Genomic DNA, 6,097 nt, shown 5'->3' with positions numbered 1-6,097 from the left:
AAGAAAAAGAAAGAAAAAAAAAAGAGCTATTACCTTGGTGCTAATCATTGCTCCTTGCCTCTTCAGATATTTTCAGGACCAAAATCCAAAACCTAACTCTTACTAATTTTAATCAGTTGTTAGTTTCCTTCCCTCCACATGTATGTGTATGTCTGTCAACCATGGAGGACCCTGTTGAGATACATGAAGAGGGAATCTCTGCTGTCTGACTGACCCCTAATCCAGCCTCCCCCACGTCGACCCTGTCCAGCAGGAAGTAGAAGACAACAATGGCACCCCCTATCCTATAACACAAATGGCTGGAATGTTAAGGTTCAGATAGCCCCTCTCCCTCACCAACAGGGCCTCACAAGCCCCTGAGAAAACGGAACTGAATTGATAAGCACCCTGGTCTTTGAAGTCAAGAGAAGCAGACTTTTCTCCACTGTTTGGCCAACACAGCAAGCTTCCCCTTTGATCTCTAAAGAGGGCAGATTTTAACAGTCCCACTCTCCCACTTCCCCAGCCCAACTTAAAAAAAAAAAATCTTCCTGCCTTCTACACCCCCCAGAAACTTCCCCCTTAAAAAGACCCCAGCTCACGACCCAGGCAGACATTTTCCCTGCCTAGAAGGGAATATGTCTCTTGTGTTCTTTTGTTTATAAACTCTGTTCCGATGGAATTTTATCTGTGTCCTGGTGCTTTCTCTGGATCAAATGGATTCATTCATAGGCTACTTTACCAGTTTTACTTTGATAGTTTTCATGATTTTAGTTATCCTTCCATTTCTTTTAGATTTTCAAATTTGGTAGGGTATAGGTTTTTAAAATACTCCCTTATAATGGTCTGGATCTCTTGGGTGTCTGTTGTGATGTTTCCCCTTTCACCTCTGATTTTGTTGATTTGGATTGGCTCTTTCTTTCTTTTGGTAATGGGGCTAGGGGTCTGTCTATCTTGTTTATCTTTTCAAAGAACCAGCTCTTAGATTCATTGATTCTTTGCATTGTGTTCTTTGTTTCTAGTTCATTAATTTCTGTTCTGATTTTTGTTGTTTCTTCTCTTGTGCTGGGTTTGGGTTTCATTGGTTCTTGCCTTTCTAGGGTCTTGTGATGCAGTGTTAGGTCATTTATTTGGGTTCTTTCTAATTTTTAAAAAAAATATTTTTATTATTTTTATATGTGTATGAGTGTATTGCCTGCATGTACATAAGTGTACCCATGTCGTGCAATTCCCGTGGAGGACAGAAGATGCTATTGGATACCCTGGAACTGGAGTTATGGACAGTTGTTAGCTGCCATGTGGGTGCTTGGATTTGAACCCGGGTCTTCTGCAAGAACAACCAGTGTTCTTAACCTTTGAGCCATCTCCCCAGCCCTCTAATGTTTTTTTAAATATAGGCACTTAGAGATATAAACTTCCCTCTTAGGACTGGTTTTGTTATGTTGTATTGTCGTTTTCGTTGAATTCCAGGAATTCTTTTATTTCTTTCTTAATTTCTCCTTTGACCCACTCATTGTTTAGGAGTGTGTTGTTCAATCGCCATGAGCTTGTGTAGTGACTAGGGCTTTGTCCAGTGTTGATTTTGAACTTTATTGCATTATGGTCTGATAGAATGCATGGAATAATTTCAATTTTTTTTGTATTTGTTGAAGTTTGTTTTGTGGCCCGATATGTGATCAATTTTGAAAAAGTTCCATGAGGTGCTGAGTAGAAAGTGTATTCTTTGGTGCTTGGGTGGAATATTTGAAAGACATCTGTTAGATCCATTTGATGTATGGTATCATTTAATTCAGACATTTCTGTTTATTCTTCGTCCAGTTGACCTGTCTAATGGAGACAGTGGAGTATTGAAGTCCCCTACTATTACTGAGTTGGGGTTAATCTGTGTCTTAAAGTCCTGTAGTGTTGTTTTTATGAATTTGGGTGCACCAGATTTTGGTGAATATATGTTAAGGACTGTAATATCTTCTTGGTTAACTGTTCCTTTGATCAGAATGAAGGGACCATCCTTATCTCTTTTGGTTAGTTTTAGTCTGAAGTCTATTTTGTCAGATACTAGAATTGCAACCCTTGCTTGTTTCTTAGTGCCATTTTCTTGGAATATTCTTTTCCATCCTTTTACCTTAAGGTAGTGCTTGTCCTTGAAGGTGAGATGGGTTTCTTGCAGACAGCAAAGAGATGGATTTTGTTTCTTAATCCATTCACTTAGCCTGTATCTTTTGACTGGGGAGTTCAGTTCATTGTTATTTAAGGTTATTATTGAAAGATGTATATTGGTTGCTGTCATTTTGATTGTTGTTTGTGTTTTCTGTCTAATTTTGTGTTTCTTAGATTATACCTTTATTTATTTTGTTGCCCCTCAGATACAGTTTTTTCTCTCTGCTCTCTGTATTGCTTCAAGTATTCTTTGAAGGGCTGATTTTGTGGACATGTATTCTTTCAGGCTTTTCATGTCATGGAAGATTTTTCTTTCCCCCTCAATTGTAATAGACATTTTTGCTGGGTAAAGTATTCTGGGCTGACATCGATTGTCATGTAGAACTGGAAATACCTTGATCCAGGATCTTCTGGCTTTCAGAGTTTGCGTTGTCAGCTGTAATTCTGATGGGCTTTCCTTTATATGTGACTTGTTCTTTTGCTGCTTGTTCTGTACATTTAGTGTTTTTACTATGATATGTTGTGGGGAGTTTCTTTTCTGATCCTGTCTATTTGGTGTTCTATGTGCTTCCTGTATTTGTGTGGGGATATCTTTCCTTAATTGTGGGGATATCCTTCCTTAATTTTGGGAAATTATCTTCTCTAATCCTGTTTAAGATCTGGTCAACACCATTAATCAGAAACTCTTCTCCTTCCTCTATTCCTATGATCAGTAGATTTGGTCTTTTCATGGTGTCCCGCATCTCTTGCATATTCCAGTCCTGTATTTTTTTTTTTAATTTTCCATAATCTTTGCTTGAGTGGTCCAGTTCTTCAACTTTATCCTCCAGTGTTGATATTCTGTTTTCCATTTCATTCATTCTAGTGGTGAGGCTTTCCCTTGTTATTTCAAGTTGGCTTATTGAGTTTTGGACTTCCTTTTTCATTTCTGCCTGAGTTTTCTTCAATGTTTCTATTTCCTTTTTGAATTCATTCAGATGTTTATACTTACCTTCTTTGAGTTCTTTGATTTGTTTGTTCATGTGTTCTTTAAATTCGTTGAATTCCTTGATCATGTTTATGATTGTTTTCTTTTAAATTCAGTGTCCTGGGTTGTCTCTAGGAGGTTCTCCTTGTAGAACTCTTCTACAGGATTGGTGGAGTTTGTTGGGGACATAGTATTTTGGCTTTCCATTTTATTGTTCTTTCATTGTGATCTTGGCATGTGAATTTCTTTTGTTGTTTATGATTCTAATATGAGAATTAATTTGAAGTATGCTTCTGTTTGTATTATCAAGGTACCTAGACCCTTTCTTTATTGGTTATGTAAAGCTGTTTGGTACAGGGTTCAGGTTCTCTCAGGTTTAATTTGGAGGGAATGGATGGCTTCAGATCAGCTATTCTGGAATACCCACAGAAGCCCAATTCAGGCTCCAGTCAGGTACACTCAAGCTTCCTTCACCATGTGTAGGCAGGATCTGGGTGCTCTCAGGCAGTCTACCCACTCAGGTTGTCTGCTAGGATCTCAACCTTAGCCTCCTGCCTTGGGAGGGGCCTCATGAAATCCCAGGTAGGGGGATGGGTATGGTGCAGTTAGGAGAAGCTCACCACCACGTGGAGGCAGGATCTGGGGCCTCTCAAGCAGTCCCCTTCATTCTCAGCCCCTCTGTCAGACATGCATGCTCTTTCTTCAACTCTTTGTATTGCTTCAAGAATTCCATGAAGGACTAGTTTTGTGGACATAAATTCTTTCAGCCTATTTATGTCATGGAAGATTTTTCTTTCCCCTTACCTATAATAGACATTTTTGCTGTGTAAAGTATTCAGGTTGGCATGTATGTTTATTTAGAACTCTCAATACTTTGGTCCAGGCTCTTCTGTCTTTCATTGTTTACACTGAAAAGTCACTTGTAATTCTGATGTGTTTTCCTTTATATGTGACTTGTTTCTCTTTAGTAGCTTTCAGTATTCACTCTTTGTTCTGTATGTTTGGTGTTTTTACTATAATATGCCATGGGGAGTTTCTTTTCTGGTCCTGTCTATTTGGTGTTCTGTATGCTTCTTGTATTTGTATGGACATGTCTTTCTTTAATTTTGGGAAATTTTCTTCTACAATCCTGTTGAAGTTCTGGTCCATACCATTATCCTGAGATTCTTCTTCCTGTATGCCTATGATGCATAACTTGGTCTTTTCACGGTGTCCCACATTTCCTGAATATTCCATTCTTATCTTTTCTTAAATTTTTTATAATCTTTTCTTGAACAGTCTAATTCATCAAGTTTATCAGTCTTGGTGCTGTTTTCCATTTCATTCATTCTATTCATGAGGCTTTCTCCTGTCATTTCTATTTGGCTTGTTGAGCATTTCACTTCTTTCCAGTCTCAATTTTCTTCAATATTTCTAACTCCTTTGTGAATTAAGTCAGAAGCTTATCCCTATCTTCTTTACTTCTTTGATTTATTTGTTTGTATGTTCTTTAAATTCTTTGATTATGTTTATGATTGTTCTTTTAAATTCTGTGCCCTGGGTTACCTCTAGGGGCTTCTTTTTATAGAACTCCACTATAGGACTGTTGGTTTTTGGTGGGGACATATTCTTTGGGTTTTTCATATTCTTATTTTGTTCTTGTGATTTTTTGGCATGTGGATTTCTTTTGTTGTTTCTGATTCTGGTGTGAGACTCAAGCCTTCCTTTGTGGAGGTTAAGTCTGTTTCTGTTTGTAAGGTGATGTGCTTTTGTTGTTTTCATATTGGGTATGAAAAAGCTGATTTCTCTGGGCTTCAGTTTCCCTCTTTTGTTTTTATATTGGAGGAACCCAATGGCTCTAGTCCAGCTAACTCAGGAGTTCCTGCAAAGGCCCCAGTCAGGTGAGAATCAGATGCTGTCAGTTTTCCCCCTAAGGCCTGGGCCACTCTAGTCAGTAGGCACAACACATTTTGGGAAACTTGCTAGATGGAGGCTGGATTCAGGTGATCTCAGGCAGTGTGCAAAGTTTGGGCCCCTACTAAAGGGGCTAGAAATCTAACTCTGCATCACTGGGAGGGGCTATAAGTGGTCCCAGTGTAGGGGGATGGACACATTGTGATTTGGAAAGCTCACCACGACACAGAGTTAAGAGGGTAGTCCAGAGAGCTAGGATGCTAAGAGCAAAAGTGGGCCTGTGTCCAAGTCTAGAAGGAGAACAGGGTGTGGGGTCCAGGAGATTGGAGTTGCTCAGGTTGTAGGGGAGTCAAGGTGCTGTGGGTGGGATCAGACTTACCAGGGAAGAAGGCTGGTCTTAGGAATCCCAGGCAAGTTGGGGGTGGGGACAGCCTGTGAAGGCTCTAAGAAACTAGACCAAAGGATTGAGCTGGTCTGGGTGCTGGGGATCAGGACGCCTTGGGTGAGTCTGGACTAAGAAGGTAGTCCAGAGATCTGGGGTGCTGAGAGCAAAAGTGGGCCTGTGCCCAAGGCTAGGAGAAAAGGATGTGAGGTGGGGAGATTGGATTTCCTCGGGTTATGGGGGCAATCAAGGCATAGTGGGCAGGATCAGACTTACCAGGGAAGAAGGCTGGTCTTAGGAATCTCGGGCAAGTTGGTGGTGGGAACAGCCAAGATAGAAGGCAGGTCTCAGGTGTACAAAGAGAAGTTGGGGGTGGGGACAGCCTGCGAAGGCTCTAAGAAACTGGGCTGAAGAACTGAGCTGGTCTGGGTGCAGGGGATCAGGATGCAGTGGGCAGGTCTGGTCTATGAGGGTAGTCCAGAGATCTGGAGTGCTAAGAGCAAAAATGGGCTTGTGCCCAAGGATAGAAGAACAGGATGTCCCATCATATATTGTAAAATTAATAATTCTTTGATGCTTTCAAACATGAATATAATGTATTCATATTTAATGTAAAATATCAATATAATGATATTTTCATTCCCTCTTTACCTTCTCTCAGCCCCCTCTCTCTCTTGCTGAGCCCTTTCTTCTTCCCAACTCTCTTTCTGATTTTCATA

This window comes from Nannospalax galili, unplaced genomic scaffold (assembly GCF_000622305.1).
Source record: "Nannospalax galili isolate Female #2095 unplaced genomic scaffold, S.galili_v1.0 scaffold683, whole genome shotgun sequence".
Taxonomy (NCBI): Eukaryota; Metazoa; Chordata; class Mammalia; order Rodentia; family Spalacidae; genus Nannospalax; species Nannospalax galili.
This window is presented reverse-complemented; position numbering follows the sequence as displayed.